The 16,502-nt window shown below is 44.8% G+C and overlaps 1 protein-coding gene across 7 annotated transcripts in view; it reads left to right on the forward strand.

Moving 5' to 3' along the window:
* CRB2 (crumbs cell polarity complex component 2) overlaps nt 1-16,502 on the forward strand; it is a 57,798-nt gene that overhangs the window by 5,618 nt on the left and 35,678 nt on the right. For 2 of the 7 annotated variants that reach the window (XM_038156095.1, XM_038156097.1), the window contains exon 3: nt 3,172-3,235. The exons of the other annotated variants lie outside the window; for them this stretch is intronic. The gene's annotated coding sequence lies outside the window, so the exon portion shown is untranslated. The remainder of the gene's footprint in view (nt 1-3,171; nt 3,236-16,502) is intronic. 7 annotated transcript variants of the gene reach the window in all.

The raw sequence follows: 16,502 nt of genomic DNA on the forward strand, positions 1-16,502 counted from the left end.
TGGCTGCAGTTGATATGGTTTGCACTTCTGTGTTACTGGGCTTGTAGACATGCTGAATCAATCTGCAAATCAGCTGGCTTTTCTGTTTGTGGGTGGGACATGATATGTGTTTATCTCATACCAATATGAGATAAGTATTTTCATTTATATCAGTGGCAAGTAGATAAATATTTGGGGGTATATGTACATCCTTTCTAGAAAAACAGAGATACAGCTGTAAGGATTGTTGTTTTAGGGAAGAGTGTGATTGGACCAGATAAGGGATGACAGGAGTTTGGTGCAGGTCCTTACACTGATATATTAGGGTGGGTTTTTTCCTTTGACTTTGAAGTTTAAGATTGAAAACTTGCCATCATTCCGAAGCAGAAACAACTTGGGTGGCCTTTTTATCACTAATAGTCAGAGCAACTAGGCAGGACTGACTCCGCTGAAAAGAGGCTCTGTCATACAAGAGGTTTCCCAGGTCAAGATTAAAAGCAAAACAGCTCTCATCACATGAGCCTTTGTACTGCACCCATATTTTCTAAATGCTGTTGGCTTATCTTTAATGTTTATGCTGCTATCAAAAATAAACCCAGCTTCTGTCTCCCCGGGTGTTGTATTCAACATCAACAGTGAATAGGCTTTTTCATTCCTAAATGCTAATTTCCTTTCTGTTTTCAATCTGTTTCTGGTACAAAAATTTTTTGTTTTCACTGGGTTTGGTTTCTTTCCTCTTTGGTTTTTTAGCTTCATGTTTTCTCCTTCCTGTGTCTGTTTCTGTCTTGGTAATCAGGATTTTTTTGGTGGAAGTAGTAGCTGAGGGTCTGCCAATGACCCTGAAGCCTAGAACTTGAATCAGAGTTTGTTTGAGTGCAGCTGGCAGCACAGTCATAATAACATAAAGGGGAAAAAAAAGCTTTACCAAGATTAATTTTTCATCAGCAGACTGAGGTACTCTTAGGGATAATTGTAATTGTCTCACTTTGAACTGTGGTCAGAAATATGGTCTAAAAATCTTGCTATAATGAGAATTTTGGTTCTAATGAAGTAGAGTTATAACTTCATCAAAAATGTTGTGATACTAGAGCCAGAATTCAATGGCATTTGGGAACTGCTCCCAGGCCGTACCCTTGGGATAAGACACTGACCTTGCTGAAGCTGGTGCGGGTGTTTCCTGAGGGCTCCAGTACCCAAACCCAGCACGGGATGTGGCTCAGCAGATTGGCAGCCTCATGTTGCTGTTGCTTCATCTCCAAGTGGCTGGGGCTCCAGGGCAAACAGAGAAGGTCCAGCATGCTGAAACCTGCAGGTGACAAGTGGGTGTTAACCAGCACCAAGGAGCCTTTGCAGTGTGCTTTGCCTCCTCTCTGGTGATGTGCTGTCCCCTCACGCTGCACAAACTAGAAGTAACCTTTCCATATTTGAGACTCCTCACTCCGTGTACCCATGAAGCTGCTGCTGTGCTGGCTGCTTTTGTCACATAATGTGATAAATGGAAAACAGACCTGCCACAGACACAAGTCATACTCCAGACTTTAGGCATGTACCTCAAAATTTCATCAACTTTGACATGCCGAATGTTATCTAAATGTGGATATTCGGTAGCTGGAGATGTCAGGGAGCTGTGACTAGCAAATGAGCTGTGTGTCTGCTGAAACCCTGAGGAGGATTTGGATGCCTGTGTCGTGGGAGGTATGGAGACTGCAGTGCTGACTATCAGTTTTGAAGTGTATCGCATTTCTCTCAAAGGGAAAACTGAGCCCAGGCTGTGAAGAGGGTGGACAGCCCAAATGTTTGGACAAATACTTATCCTTGTGATGAGCATTTACAGTAAAGGATCTCCCAGGGTTTTCTCACCCCAGTGCAACTCCAAAATGGTCAGATTAGGCGTTTGAACAGAAATGCACGTGTATTTTGGGGAGAGGATATTTTACATGTACTTTCCCATGATGATCTAAGTTTGCTTGCATTAAAAGAGGGAAGTTGAGCACTGTTGGTGTATCTGTATCCTGGTTGTTCTTTTTATTTTAATTAACCTGCCAAATAATTTTAGTATGTGCATGTAGTGCTATGCTATTTGGCCTTCCTGTTACAGATGCTGTGCAGCAGTTCTGCCTCCTGCTCTGGTGTTCAGCCTTTCTAGCAGTTAACTCAAATAAATGTAAAAATTCTGTTCCATGCAAGTGTCCACAGTGCTATAACTTTTTATTTATCCTGCTTGTTCTTTGGTGACCTAAATTATTTCAGCTGTTCTAATTACTTATTTAAGAACTATTGATCTCCCAGGGTTTTTTGTGGGAGGTCTTAAGGAATAGTGTGTCTCATAAGCAGCATTATAGTTGCCTGCAAATTAAGGCAAGCAGAGAGACTGTAGTAATGCTGTAGTAACCAGCTTATTTTACATGGCTTATTTTAGGCTAAGTTTTATGTGAAATATTTATGTACTCATTTAAATGCTAAAGAGCTGGGGTCCTGCAGTCCTGAGAGCACAGCTGTATGTCAGGCAGCAGTGGTGTCCTTAGTGGAAAGGCCCCCAGTTGTGTTCTGAAGGCACTCAGCAGCTGGGGCCCTTTGCTAGAGACCTGGCAGCTCAGGTGCTGGGGCTTTTAGCCTTCTCTGTCACTGTGGTTTGTAGAGTGTCACACTAAAATCTCTACATTCTGCTGTGCTTTAGCTCATCCTGGCTATGAAATGAGGGATAGTGGGGATTTCCCCAGGGTTTAGAGAGCTTGCTCCATCATTTGTGTTTGAAGCCAGCACGGTGTGTTTGTTGTAGATATCGTTTAGTGTAACAAGGGTTTGTTATGTGCAAAATTAAAGTATTTTTAAATTAGAGGGAAATGTAAAATGTGAACGCCAAAGGAAAAAAAAAAAAGAGATTCTGCTGTTTGCTTTCGGTTTTGCTGCGTTGTGCATCTTGCAGTTAGTCCCAACCTGTGTTAGCACTCCCGCTGGATAACGATCTGCCCTCCTCCCAAGGGACAGCACAACGCAGGCAAAGCTGCTCCTCTCTTCTGTGCTCACTAATTGATCTCTGGCTTGGCCACTTCCAGCAAGGTCACAGAACTGGCAGCTACAAAAACTGTTCTGTGGAAAATTTAAAGGGGAAGAGTAGAAGTACCTAGGATGGGATTAGAATTTTTTTTAAGTCAGAAATAATTTATTGGATCTTCTATTTTGTGTCTGCAGAAGTCTGAAACTTGGGAAGGACTGAGAGCAGAAGATTATCCATTGTGACCTGTTCCTGCAATTTGTGAGTGAGCCCTATCCTGCAAATGGCTCTTTTCTCATTTTGTAATTCCACTTCCATTTTTATTAGAACACAGCATGAGTATTCCTATTCAGATCCTGGAAAGGCAAAATGATTCCTAAGCTAGTATAGCGTGATCTTCTCAAATTTTTTTCTTTGCAGAAGGTTTGTCATGCTGGCCTTGAAAGGCATTCATGTGTTTGGGTTTTGTTTTCTTTTTGCAAAAGTGCTTGCAATCATTCATGCTGCTTTCTCAGAGCTGACTCTTGATTAGTTCAGGTGCTTTACCATAGAAAGATGGAAATGTGGAGTTAAAAAACCTGGACAAGCACCAAGCCCAGGCTGTCGGCGTGGCAGTGCCGTGTCACTCATGGAGTGCCAGTCCCTGTTAGTGTCACAGCAGGGCCTTTCTGGGGCTCTCAGGGCAGCGTGGCAGTGACTGTCAGCGTGGCAGTCACTCATTGAGTGCCAGTCCCTGTCAGTGTCACAGCAGGGCCTTTCTGGGGCTCTCAGGGCAGCGTGGCAGTGACTGTCAGCGTGGCAGTCACTCATGGAGTGCCAGTCCCTGTCAGTGTCACAGCAGGGCCTTTCTGGGGCTCTCAGGGCCGGGGCTGTGCTCGAGGAACAGCTCCATGTGAGGGAGAGCTCCCACAGCCCTGCCCAGGCCATTGCATGCCTGGCTTAAAGCTGGGTGCCATGCTGCAGGGAGAACTGCAAATAAAAACATGCCTTAGCAGGCTTCTTTGCTTGAAAAGCAGAAGACTGTACAGGGTTGGATAAAGGAAATGGGCCAAACTCTGTGAAGGCAAGGCTGGAATACTAAGGGCAGAGCGAAGCTGTGCTGCATTATTAGGGGATTCATGCATGGTGTGGCACAGAGGGGGAAAGGGGCTGGGTTGACCTGGTGCGATCTGGAAATACATAGAATGTGCTATACAGAGTCACAGCTGTTGGGGCATCTTTAAAGGATGAAATATGCAGCTTCCTCTGAAGTGGGAGGATGGCAGGGTCTCACAAAGCAGCGTTCAGAAGCGCCTTGTGTGGAATACTGTTCATTCACACCGTCCAAATCACAGTGAGTGGCACACACTGTCTTTGGAGTTGCTCTCAATAAGCTGATAATTGAATTATCAGTTAAATATTGAAAGATTAGACACCATGTCTTTGGGAGAGGGGTGTAGAAGCAAGCCTAACTTGATTATTGCATCAAATCAATTTTCTCTCATTGTGAGTTGAAACAAATAGTTGACGATTCAGAGCTCCTTATGCTACTTCTGTTACAAAGAACTCTGCCAGTGTTTGGTGTATTAACTCTTGGGTGAGACGTGATACTGCAGAGAGGGAGCAGAAAAAAATTAAATTGTGTTAAATTGTCATAAGCCCCTGAGCTGATGAACTGGTTTGATACTGTTTGTTCCACTAGAACTCGAAGCGATTAATTGAATAAACGTTTGTTTGAGTCTTTAATTTGTCTATAAATATCTATAGTAACTAATGAGGAGGCAGGAAATCATCTTGAGAGTCACCTTGAGCAGAGGATAAGCATTCCTGGTGCATTCCCGGGAAGCAGCGCTGTGGTGACGGTACCCAACCTCTGCCACCGCGTGGCAGCTGCAGCTCAGTGCCGGGCCGGGCTGGCTGCGGAGCTGCGCCGCTGCCGCTCGAGGGAAGGTCAGTGTGCCTCAGGGAAAGACAAAAGCACAAATGTTCCTTCTGCCAAATCACACCTGGAGTTTTCAGAAGTTCTCCCTGCACAAACCAAGTGTCAGCATGAGTGTGGGGCTGTGTCTGAAGTTGACGGTGTCTGTTTCCTGCATGAAGCTTGCTTCAGAGAGCAGGTTTAGTGTTTCGCCCAGTGCGAGGCACAGTCTAAGGAGGAGGTGGAGAGATGTTCTTTGTTGATGTCTCGCTGTGGAAATGCATAAGGACAGACCAACCTGTAAAACTGTCTCAGAGGATTAATCCTTTATCCACTGTCCCTTCTCTAAATAGTCTGTATTTATTCATGTATAATACACAACTGTGCATTTAAAGTGAGAAATAGTAAATAGAAAACAAAAGCAAATGGAAAGAAGAGTATGGAAGTAAGGACTGAAAGTGGAGTTTTTGTACTCGTGCATGATTTGTGTATGTGTACATTTATTATAGATCCACTATAAGTAGCAATGGCAGAACTTGGGATAATGGTTAGTGTTGACTAATGATATAATGATTAAAGTTGACTTTTGTTTCCAAGGGACCTTATGGCCAGATTATATGGTATTACAGGAGGTGATTAATGTCTGTGCCTCACAAAACTGGTGAAGGTGTAAATATTGACTTAGAGTAGCAAAAACAGTTATTACAATCAGCAGAATTGTAAAACTGCAGATTAGACAAATGCCATACATTATTACAAAGCACTGACTGATGTGAAAGGCATGATTTGTATTTAAACACTTGACATTAAGTAAGTTAGGTTTCACAGGTTTAAAGTACCTATGGATTACATTATTCTTGAAGAGTACTTGGGCTAAATAAGAGCACAGCAGGATCTAGGGGAAGTACTTGCTCTCCAGCAATGGAAATGTGCTCCTCTGAGGGGGCAGCAGGGATTGCTGAGCAGGATGAGACAGCTCCTTGCCGTGAGAATGGGTGTGCAGAATGTCTGGAATGGCAGGCTTCCATCAGGCTGGAGAGAGCCTGGTGCAGAGCACAGCCTTGTCTCATCCTGGAGGAAGTGCCAGGGCACAGTGCTGCTTCCTTCCACCAGAATTCCTGCGTGCCCTCTGCTCCATACATAATTCAGATGCAATGCATAATTAAAGGACTATAAAGCCACACTTACTTTCATGTATTTAAATTCCTTGATGAGCCATGGATGGGTTTTGCCTGGTCTGTGCTTTTGCTTTGCCTGTTTCTGTAGTTTGTTGAAACAGGGAGGACCACGGCCCCGTGAGTCAGCAGCTCCCGAGAACCGCTTCCAAAATACTAACCAGTGCTAACTGTCAGGATTAGTATTCTGCTAGAAATAAAACTATATAACAAAGAATAATTAATTTGCAGTATCACAGATTCGCTTCCTCTGTTAGCAACATTTTTATAAGGCACAGCCTTTTGAAAGTAAAAAGCCCTAACTTTTGAAGGGTACAGATCTAACAGTAGCAGCAAAAAAGCTCTGCCTTGAATGGCCTAGGCTATGATCCTTCCTAGGAATGGTCTGTGTGGCAGCTGAGTGTGTACAACATCTGTTTCCTCATACAGGTCTGCAATAAAGACTGGCTTACACAAAAGGGAAAACAGTCATACATCTTGAACTTTCTCCCTGTTCCTTTCTGTTCTGGATTCCTTCTCTTTCGATCAGTAGTTTGTGACTGGATCACATGATGGTATTTCCAGTACTTCCAGTGCTGTAATTGCTCTGTGTGGAAAGCTTTGCTGAGGTGCCCTGGGCCTTTGCATTTCAAACATTGGATGTGTAACATTTTATATATTTAATCACCATCAAATAGAGTATTTGGATCCAAGCTATTTAGAGCAACTGTCTGTGCTATTGCAGCCCACTCAGGGCCCTGAGGGAGACCTATGAACAGAGAGAAGGCTCAGATTTATTTGAGTAACTCAGTATTGCCAAATACTTTGGTTTGCTACAGCTGCTGGGGAAATACTGGGAAGATCTAACCAGAGAACATGGTGTTAGAAAAGATCTGTTTAAAGATTCGGAAAATGCTGCTGCTTTCTCCTCTGAGCACCAGAACTGTGAAGAAAACCTAACTTATGCTGAGTATGAGGTAGAAATCAATATCTGAAACATTCTTCAAAAACAGAATTGAGGGCTTACATCCTTTTAAGCTCATGGCAGGAAGAGCCTCTTCTTTGCTTGAACAAGTTACTGTGTACAACAATTTTTTCTTTGCTTGAATGAGTTACTGTTTACAGCAATTTTAATAAAGTATCTCCTGGCAAAAAGACTAAGTTGTAACATCTCCAAACCTTTTATAGATGAAACAGCGTCCTTCAAAATGCACACTGCTTGGTTAAACCTTGAGAGCATGTGTTGTGACAGGGATGCCTAGTCTTTGATAGACTGTAATAAACCTTTTCCATTTCATCTTGATAACATTTAGTTCCTTCCACTTTTGGGATGTTTCTCTTCTGTACTTTCCCAGTTTTTTTCTCCTCCTGGAAACAAACAAACCCAAAGCATTATTCTGTCACATAGCGCCTCTCAGGAGCTTTACTACTCAGAATTTGCATGAATACTCCTGCAGGGAGTTTAATTCTGGGGCTGCTTCCAGCACCAAGCCAGGGGTCTGCTGTGCTACTGCTGTAGCCCTCGCCCTGCCCAGTGCCAGGACCTGCCCTGCTGCTTGGTGTGGATCCCCAGCCATCCTTGGGGGATGTCAGACCCTCTGTCTCTGAGGTTAAGTACCTGTGCTTATCCCAGCCTGTAGTAATTGAGGCATTTTTCTGACAGGTCACTACAAACAGGATTTCACAGCAGGAGGATCTCAAACAGAGGGGCTCTCACTTTATTCTATTTTCTGTTTCACACTTTGCTATGACACCTCCATCTGTAATCTCCTGACCCCGTGGAAATGCAATCCCAACAGCAGCCCTGGTCAGACACTCCTGTGAGTGAGGCTGTGTGCCATGAGTGAAGGCTTGTGCTGAGGGCCAGGCATGTCTGTCATGTTTACCACAGCATAGTCTGCTTCCTTCTCTTCAGCACTTTGTCTGCAAAAACCTGTGAGTTTTTCTGGTTGTAATTGGTTTTGTGCCTTATTAACTGTGAGTCTCTGTGCCAACATTCACAGTGACTGGGCTCTCTTGTGCTCGCCGTTGTCTCTGCTGTGGCTTGGTGTTCAGGGTTGGTTTATTCTCTTCCCACCCGATGGTGGCGCAGTGGGCCACAGTGGGGAGGGGTCATTGAGGCTCAGGCAATAGATCCTGGTGCATCAGTTGATGCTCAGCTGCAGCTGCTGCCAGTCCATCCCATAGGCTGCCCCTGAAGCAGGGCCTTCTGCAGAGGCGCTGCCTCAGGGAAGGACGTGCCGTGGTTCCAGGCTGCCCTGCCCTGAAAGGAGCACACTGCTCTTGCATTGCTATCGAGCACTGCGATTCACAGCATTCTCTGAAAAGTGAAGTGGCCAGAGCAGACGCACTAACAGCTCCATCAAATATTGATAAAGTAGGATTATTAATTAGAATAGGGGTGTAGGATTAGAATGTCCCTTGAGTTGCATTCCCCATTTGATGTGAGAGTGCGGTTTTGTGGTCGGAGAGTGGGAAGCTCAGGATCACTGGAATCTTTTCTCATCTCTTCAATGTGTTTGCTTAATGTCCTTAGTGGTTCAGGGGATATATAATACTATTGACCAGAGCTGCTAGAATTCTGATATGCTCCTATGGTGGCACTGCTGGGAGTGAACTTCACAAGGATATCTCTGTCAGTGTACTTTGGTCCAGATTGTAGCTCATAAAAAGGAAAATCCCCTCTGACCAAGCTGGTGATTTGCAGTCCTGTTGTCCTGGAGTCTTGTACTCCTCAAAGAGCTGCATGTCTTTGTGAGAGGGTGAAGACACTGGATCAGTTCTGTGGAGCATATGACACTGGACCACTTGGCCCTCAGGTGCAGTGAAGGATAACATTTTGCTTCTGACAGTGTGTGTAGTGCTGAACTAAATAGACACAAATCACAGCAAAGAGAATGAATTGAATTTCCCAGTTACACAGCCCTGGTGCAAAAAGGAGCTTTCAATGTCTCCCACTTGAAAAAGATACTACAGGTTCGCTTTCCTTTTCCAAGATTCCCTTTTAGAACAAAGCCCTGATCTGCATCACTAATAACAGCTGAGGTCATTAAAACTGAAAGATTTTCCCTTTTAATTTCTTTTGAACAATATCTGCATTCTCTATGTCACTGGTGTTAGCTTTTCTTTTCCCACAGTTCTGGTCCATCAGGACAGTGCAGTAAGGATTTCTTTTCCTCTTAAGGTTCTTCCTGGTTCTAATATTCTACCTAGAAGAAGTGGTTTAGACCTAATATAATTTTACAAGTTCTGTAAATTCATTCTTCCATTCCTGTGCACGAACTGTGTGTTCTTGGGTCCCTCAGAATGTGTCTGTGCAGCAGCAGTTTAACATCCCTGTGTGCCCCAAGGCTCTTTTAGCTGATAGAACTCTCCAATCTGAAGCATCTTCTCTTTTTTTTTTTTCCTCTTCCCCTTCTGAGTGTTTCCCTGCTCTCTCTAGAGCCATTAGGTGCTCTGACTATGCACTTCAGGAGATCAATATGCTTCTGGCGTTCACAGGCATTATTATTCTGAGACTGTGTGACTGGTATGTATTCATCCTATTAACATCTGCTCAAAATTCCCAACATCCCAGCACAGCTAACGGAGAGTGACCGTGTTGTCCTTGGTCAGGCTCTGTGCAAGGGATGTACACCTGCTTTATTGTTGGACAGATTCCACTTCCCCTTTTACTTTGTTCTGACCTCATTTCACCCCTGGAAGGTCCATTTCCGCTGGAGATGGATGAATGAACTGGGAAGCATTGTGTCTGCTGCTGCTGTGCGATTCCTCTGTGCTGCTGCCCAGATAAGTTATTTAGTTCCTACACTGTAGGGGCCGCTTCTGACCTAGCAGCAAGATTCCAGCTGCCCTCGAGGATGTGCCTGCAATGGAAGCACCGTCTCTGCAAAGCAATAGAAAAAAGCAAGAGTCTGCTGGACAGATTCAACAAATCACTGTCTTTGTGGCTGATGTAACAGAGGATTATGAGCTCTAAAGTCATGGAAAGAGGATGAACTGTGGCTCTGACTTCAGTGATAACTCTGGATATTGAGTGGTGGGAATACAAGGTCAGCTTTCTGATTGTAACAGACCGTGGCAATAGGGTTAAGTTAGGAGAGGAAAGAAACAAGGAAATTGGAGCTAAGTGTGTCTCAGTGTGGAAGTTAATAGCCACGAATGGGATTCACTGTTTTAAAATCCTGTCTGAAGGATGTAACCTCTTATGAATGGGAACAAACTGTTTCAAGGGGAAGCACAATGTGTTGACGTTGCTGGCTTTCCCTCCTGCATTTTCGTTGCTTTAGTTTTCTCATTGCTGTCCTCCCAAAAGTTGGTTGCTATAATAAGAGGTTAATTCAGATTGTAATGTGCACAAGATTACTTAGGGTTAACTCTGACAGACAGAATTAAATTAAAAGTAATAATTAGCTCATCCAAGATTTCAGAGAAATGCCTGTATGATTCTCCAAGTTAAAAGAGGAAATGTTATAACAGCCCATACTAGTTGACTTTTTACCTTTGTAAGTGAAAGGAAGCTGTAAAATCTCCGAAATACTGGGTACTGGGCACTGATTAATCTGCATTGTCTGCCCTGAATCAAAGGAAATGCAAAAGCCAAGGGAACCCATGTTTCAGCAAGCTTTGCAGGAGGCAGAAATGGAATTAAAGAAATCTTCCCTTAGTCTCGTGTATTACAAGTGGCAGTGGTTTGTCATTTTCTCAGAACACACACAGATACACACCCACACCCCAAATAGAATTTCTTGCTTCGTGGATTCTATTTTCTCCAGCGTGCTTGCCACAGTGACCTCCTGCGAAGGGAGACTGGCAGAAAAATGCAAAGTGCCCTGGCTCAGAGTCATGCACTAAAAAAGGCTTTGGGTCAAATGGAGTTTGAACCTTCAGCCAAAGGTTTCCTTTGAAAATCACTGATGGGCCCTCATGACCTTCCAGTGACTCGCTGCAGGTGTGGGTTAGCAGAGCCAAGGAGCCACCGATGGACACCACAGAGCAAAGCTGAGCTGCTGCTGCTCTCTGTGACTCTGGGAAGCTCAGCCAGCTGTACTTTGGCTTCCTTTCTGCTTCCAGCTGAGGAAATTTTGCTAAAGTCCTGTCATAGATGGGGACCCAAAGCTGAACTGGAAGCAAAAACATTCATAGTTTGCCCAGAGAGTGTGGCTGGGCTGGCACATGGAGTCACTCCCAAGCTAATGAGAGTTAAATTGTCAGGTTTGTGACTTCTGTCTCATAAAGCATTCAAGCATAACAAATGGTGCTGACACACTGGCCTTGGCATGGAAAACTTCTTTAAGTATCCAAGATGCTGCTTCTTACTGGGGTATATATAAAGTTGGCTTAGATGCAGTGAAGTTTCTTGGGGATAAAATGGATAGTGTTCCAATAAGCTGTCTATTATGCTTCTTTCCAGAAATGATACATGTGATTGGTGAACTGCAAGGCTGGACTGGCATTAAATAGTTCATTTAAAGTGTTATAATTATTTTTATGTTTTTCCCCATAGTTCTTGGGAGGATTCTAGATCCATCCACTGCAATATTTTGTATAGAGCCTCAGAGGAAGCCTTATGTGTGCCTCATCAGAGAGATGCTTAGGTGCTTATTCTTGCTCCTACTGAAATGGTTGTAAACCAGATGAAGTGGTGCTTCATGGTGCTTTTACCAGTTCTTAGAAAGTTTCTAGATCCATCCACTTGAATATTTGTATACAACCTCCTCAGAAACCTCAGTTTTTGTTTTTGTTTTTTTCCAAAAGCCATTGAGTAGATTTTGTTTCAGACATATTGATGAGCTCCTGTGCACATTCAGCACCCCAGTTAGCAGAGCAAGAGTTTCAAGCATTTGTGCTGCAGATCAATATCTCCTCTGACAGAAGCCCAGCAGGAGCTTGGCTTGCCTGCTGTTGTGAGACATGAAGTAGAAAATGTGCATAAACCATGCTGGCTAAGAGGAGTGGAACAGAGCTTCCCTCAGGGCAGAGGGAAGTGCTGAAGCCCTTGTCTCTGGTCCAGTTCTGCAAGTAGAAGCAAACAAAAATACATTTGGAGACCATGAGAGTAAGCTTGAGTGCTGTTAACACTTATGTGAAGATCCGTGTTGGTCATTCTTAGAGGTTTGTTAAGCAATCTGACAAATGGCTGGTGATGGAGACACCGGGGTTTAGCATCCCAGCAGAATGGCAGTGTGTGCTGTGGTGATCCCTGCCACAGCCTCTCAGCCCAGCGAGAGCAGATCCAGCAACTCGTGCACACCCACTCTAGGCAGGGCCATTGTTCTGGGGCATTTGTGAAGTAAAAACAATTGATTCACATGGGAGATTCAGTCTGTGAAGTAATAATGCTAATACTGGTGTGGAACAGTGCTTTCAGTATATTTCTAGTATTTCCTAGAGGGGCAGGAGTGTGCCAGCCCAGAATACTGAAAGTACTGGACAATATCCCCACTTTTGAGTCAGGAAACTGAATGTGGGACTCTTTCTTTATAGTTGTCCCTTGCCTTCATACTGAAAAATCTGTCTTTAGTTGACTGGATTAGATTTGGAGATAATAGAGGTGTTTAGTGCTCATTAAGGTGCAAATGCACAAAAGTGAGCCGCACATCTTTGGCATCTTGGAGAACATTACTCATTCCTCAACATTTGTGATCTGCATCCATTTTAGTTCCTGCCACCTACTCTGGTGACAATGTCCAGTTTTCCCAGAGGTCTTATTACTGAGCAGACTGTGTGTGAAGGCCCTGAGGAAGAGCAGAGATTGCAGCTGGAGGGAAAATGAGGCAGAGTTTGCTGGTTTTATGCAGGTTCCAAAGGTGTGATTTCCATGGCAAAGATAGATGTCAGACAGGACTTTGAGGCTACACTCATCTTCAGAGCTCACACAGTGCAGCTGGCTGGATGTGTTTGTTTTTCAGGTCCAAAATTCCCTGTTCTCCCACTCCCCTGTCTGGCCTTCCCGGCATCCAAACTTCAGCAGGAGGAGGTTCCTTCAGTCGGGCTGTGCTGCGGGGCAGCCTCCTCCCTCTGGCTCCGAGTGTCCGTCCCTTTGGTTTTCCCCTGCAGCCCAGCCTGGCTCCAGGGCTCTGGCAATGCGGAGCTCTGCAGCAAACGCTGCTGATCCAACCTCTGCAGCGGCTTTGGGGCTGGGAGCACAGACCTGCCCTCCAGCGGCGCCAGAGCCTCCCTGAGCCCCGCTGGGAAGCGGCTACTTACAAACGCGTTGGATGGTTTGTGACACAAACAGCAGCAAAAAGGCCTCTCAAAACACCCTCGGATCCTGGCAATGTATTGGGTGCATCCATCCTGCTGTAACACTATACTGCAGACCATCTTGCCCGAGACCCTTTTTACGGTGTTTTGGCTGCCTCCCGTTAGGTGATCAACGTTCTGATCTTCCCGTCTGCCAGAGAGGCCCCTTGGAAGGGATTCACCTCCGCCAGGCAGCTGTGGGCAGGGAAGAGGATCAAAGGGCATGAAGCTGACCTGCAGCAGTCCGGCGGGGTCTCGTGTAGATCAAAGGGTGCATCCATGGTCAGAGCCTGACTTCTGTGACTTCCTCGAGAGAGCTTGGCAGGAGTGTGGCCCTGTCTTTACCACAGCCTCGTCTGTGTGTGTTTGAATGGTTTATCTGTTGGAGAGGAAGGCACGTGCTGGATATCTTTGTTGTGGTCCTTACAACTGTGAGATACAAAGCTGTGTTTCGTGTCAGGTACACACAGGCAGCATGTGTGCTTGTGATTGTGATATGTATGGAAACTGATCATGGGACAATTACAGGATGAATTCCAAAAAAATAACTGAGGGAGTAAAGCAGGGAAGAAGGCCTTGGAACTTATCATTTGTTTGCAATTAACTTTTATAGCATCTGAAATAAAGCTTTAAGGATGTTGCTACTGGACAGGAACTTTTTGCACATAGCTAAGCATTAAACAGCTTTGCAATAATAACCTTTTGAAGTATAATTTTAGAATATTGCTTGTAGTAAGGAGCTTTGAAAATATAAGTTTAGAATATATGTAAAGGAAATATGCTTATCTCAACACCTTAGCAAAACAGTAAAAAGCAGCTTGAGAAAGGAAGATGAACATCAACCCAAGGATTGATGGATTCGACCAAGGGAAGCTGGACATCACTCTTATGAGATTTATAGTCTTTGCAATTAAAAGGTGGGCCCACATCTGGAGTCTGGACCGCACCAGCTGGGAGACCTCTTTCTTCTTTCGGAAGTCGGACCCCACCATCTGGGGATACTCCTTTCTGGGGTACATCCTGAGAAAAACTAACTCACAATAGCGTATAGAATTGTGACGTAAAAATTGGGAATAAAAACTGCTGAAAAAAGCTTATGTGTGCCCCTATAAATATCTGTACGCCCCAACCACTGGTGTGCAGTTGGAGGGAAAACTTCCCCCACTGTACCCAGCGCTGTTTTGCTCATACTTTACCACCTTAATTAATAAATTGATTACTGCTTGAATATTGGCCTAGTCAAGCTTCTTATTTATAACACAACTAGCTCTCTTTTGGAACGAGGCGTGTCATGAAGATCTCTGTTCAAGCAGCCAATGCTGCAAGGCAGAGGTGATTTCAGACCTCATGCAAATATGTTCATTCTGCCCTTGTCCTCTGGACTGCCCCCCTCCTCTTCCTCAGCACTGCTGTTTTATCTGAAGTTGATGATCATGCTCCAGGAAAGTGAGGCTGTGCCAGACCTCTGCACACCCGTGCCAGTACCCAGACAATCACCCTCTTGCTGTGCCTTGTGAGCCCACTTTTTCCACTGCCATTGCCCAGGACTGACCAATCTCGCAGGCTCAGGACTCTGGCATTTCGCAGGCAGCATGATTTGATTGCCAGCAGTTCTGATTAGCAATGATAGGAAACTAAATTTATCGTGTCTAAAAAATGCAATTAGGGTCTCTCAAGACTGTACATTGTGTGTGATTTTGCCAGGTTTTAATAGCAACTTTAAAGTTTTGGCTCACAGCCCAAACTCTGCCTTGGCTGCTCCGCTGTGGGGATGTTGCAATAGGTCTCGCAGTGTCCAGGGTGCTGCTGGCACAGTTCTGCAGCACTTCAGGATGTGTCCAGTTGCTGTGGTTCCTCGGTGCTGCTGGAACGATCATTGTTCATTTCTTTCCAGCTCCCCTGTTTTCCCACAGGGGCCGTTGGCGACTTTGGCAGTGCAAAAGGGACATCTAGTGGGCTGATGGGGGAGCGGGGACAGTGCCTGCTCAGGGCAGCCGCAGAGAGCCGATTTCCAGCTAGAGATTGGGCTCTGGGGAACCCTCGAGCATTACAGCACCAGACTGTATTTAAACATTTCAGTGTACACAATTGGCCCGTGAGTCTGGAGGCTTCACATTCCAAAACATTATGGAGTTTTAAAAAAGATTCCTGACACTTTTCAGCAGTGTCAGAAAACAGGAGAGTGTATGGAAGCGGCCAAGTTTGGCACAGTTTTTGAGTGGAACTGGAAGGTTTTTTCTTTACTGACTCAACTTCCCAAGCCTGCAGCCATTGTTAGTATGGACTGCTTTGTGTAATGTTGAGCCTAATGACCCTTAGAGGACAAAACTTGGGGAAAAATCATGACTGATGCTGTTGGCTTCATTGTTCAATTCAGTAAAATAGACTTGTGCCCAGTGGTTCCAGGATGGTGAGGAGGGAAGGTGAGGCTCTGTCCTCTGTGGCGGTCACAGCATGCACGTGACAGGAGAGAGGAATGGCTTTATTTGTACCACTGATATTTGCCGGCCTGTCACACGTCTCCAGTATCTAATCTGCAGTATTAGGATTATTTTAAGCCCTGTGTGAGGAAAGATTGTGAAACTCATGCGAGTGTACATTGTTCTTTGAGTGAAAAGCAGACTTTTGCTGAGGTACTTTGGTGTATGATTCTCCCTGAACTTTTGTACAAAGATGTACAGGATTGGTCTATGACAAGTGTACAGAAAGGCATAGAATAAGTGGGCAGGAAGGTTCTGCTGAGTACCCCAACCTACTTTCTCCTTTTTCCTCTAATCCAGCTTGCCCACTGCTGCCCCATTCCCATGGCATGCATTTCCGGCTTGCGAAGGTTCCTGCTTCAGGCTGAGAATAGAAGCCTTGCTGTTATGCTGTCCTTAAATCTCCCATAATGAGTGTTACACCAAGGAAAGCAGCTGTGTCCTTTGGCTCTGGTTTTAATGCTATGTAAAGAGCAGATTATGGTGACGTTGGACGGCAGCGATGCGGAGGTAGCACAAACCATGACCAGTTTGGGGAAGGCTTTAGCAAGGATGACTAAGGACTTGGAGCTCATGCTTTAGGTAACAAATCCACCCAATTGTGCTCTTTTGGAAACGTAGTCAAGCCTAACAAATCAGGGCCTTAACAGAGTTGCATTAGGGTCCTTTAATTGGACTAAGCTGGTTAATACCCACATTGGCTTTTGTATGCCCAGGGGTGCAGCACAGCAATGGTTTGCTGTTTATGCTGG

Source organism: Motacilla alba, chromosome 17 (genome assembly GCF_015832195.1).
Source record: "Motacilla alba alba isolate MOTALB_02 chromosome 17, Motacilla_alba_V1.0_pri, whole genome shotgun sequence".
Lineage (NCBI taxonomy): Eukaryota > Metazoa > Chordata > Aves > Passeriformes > Motacillidae > Motacilla > Motacilla alba.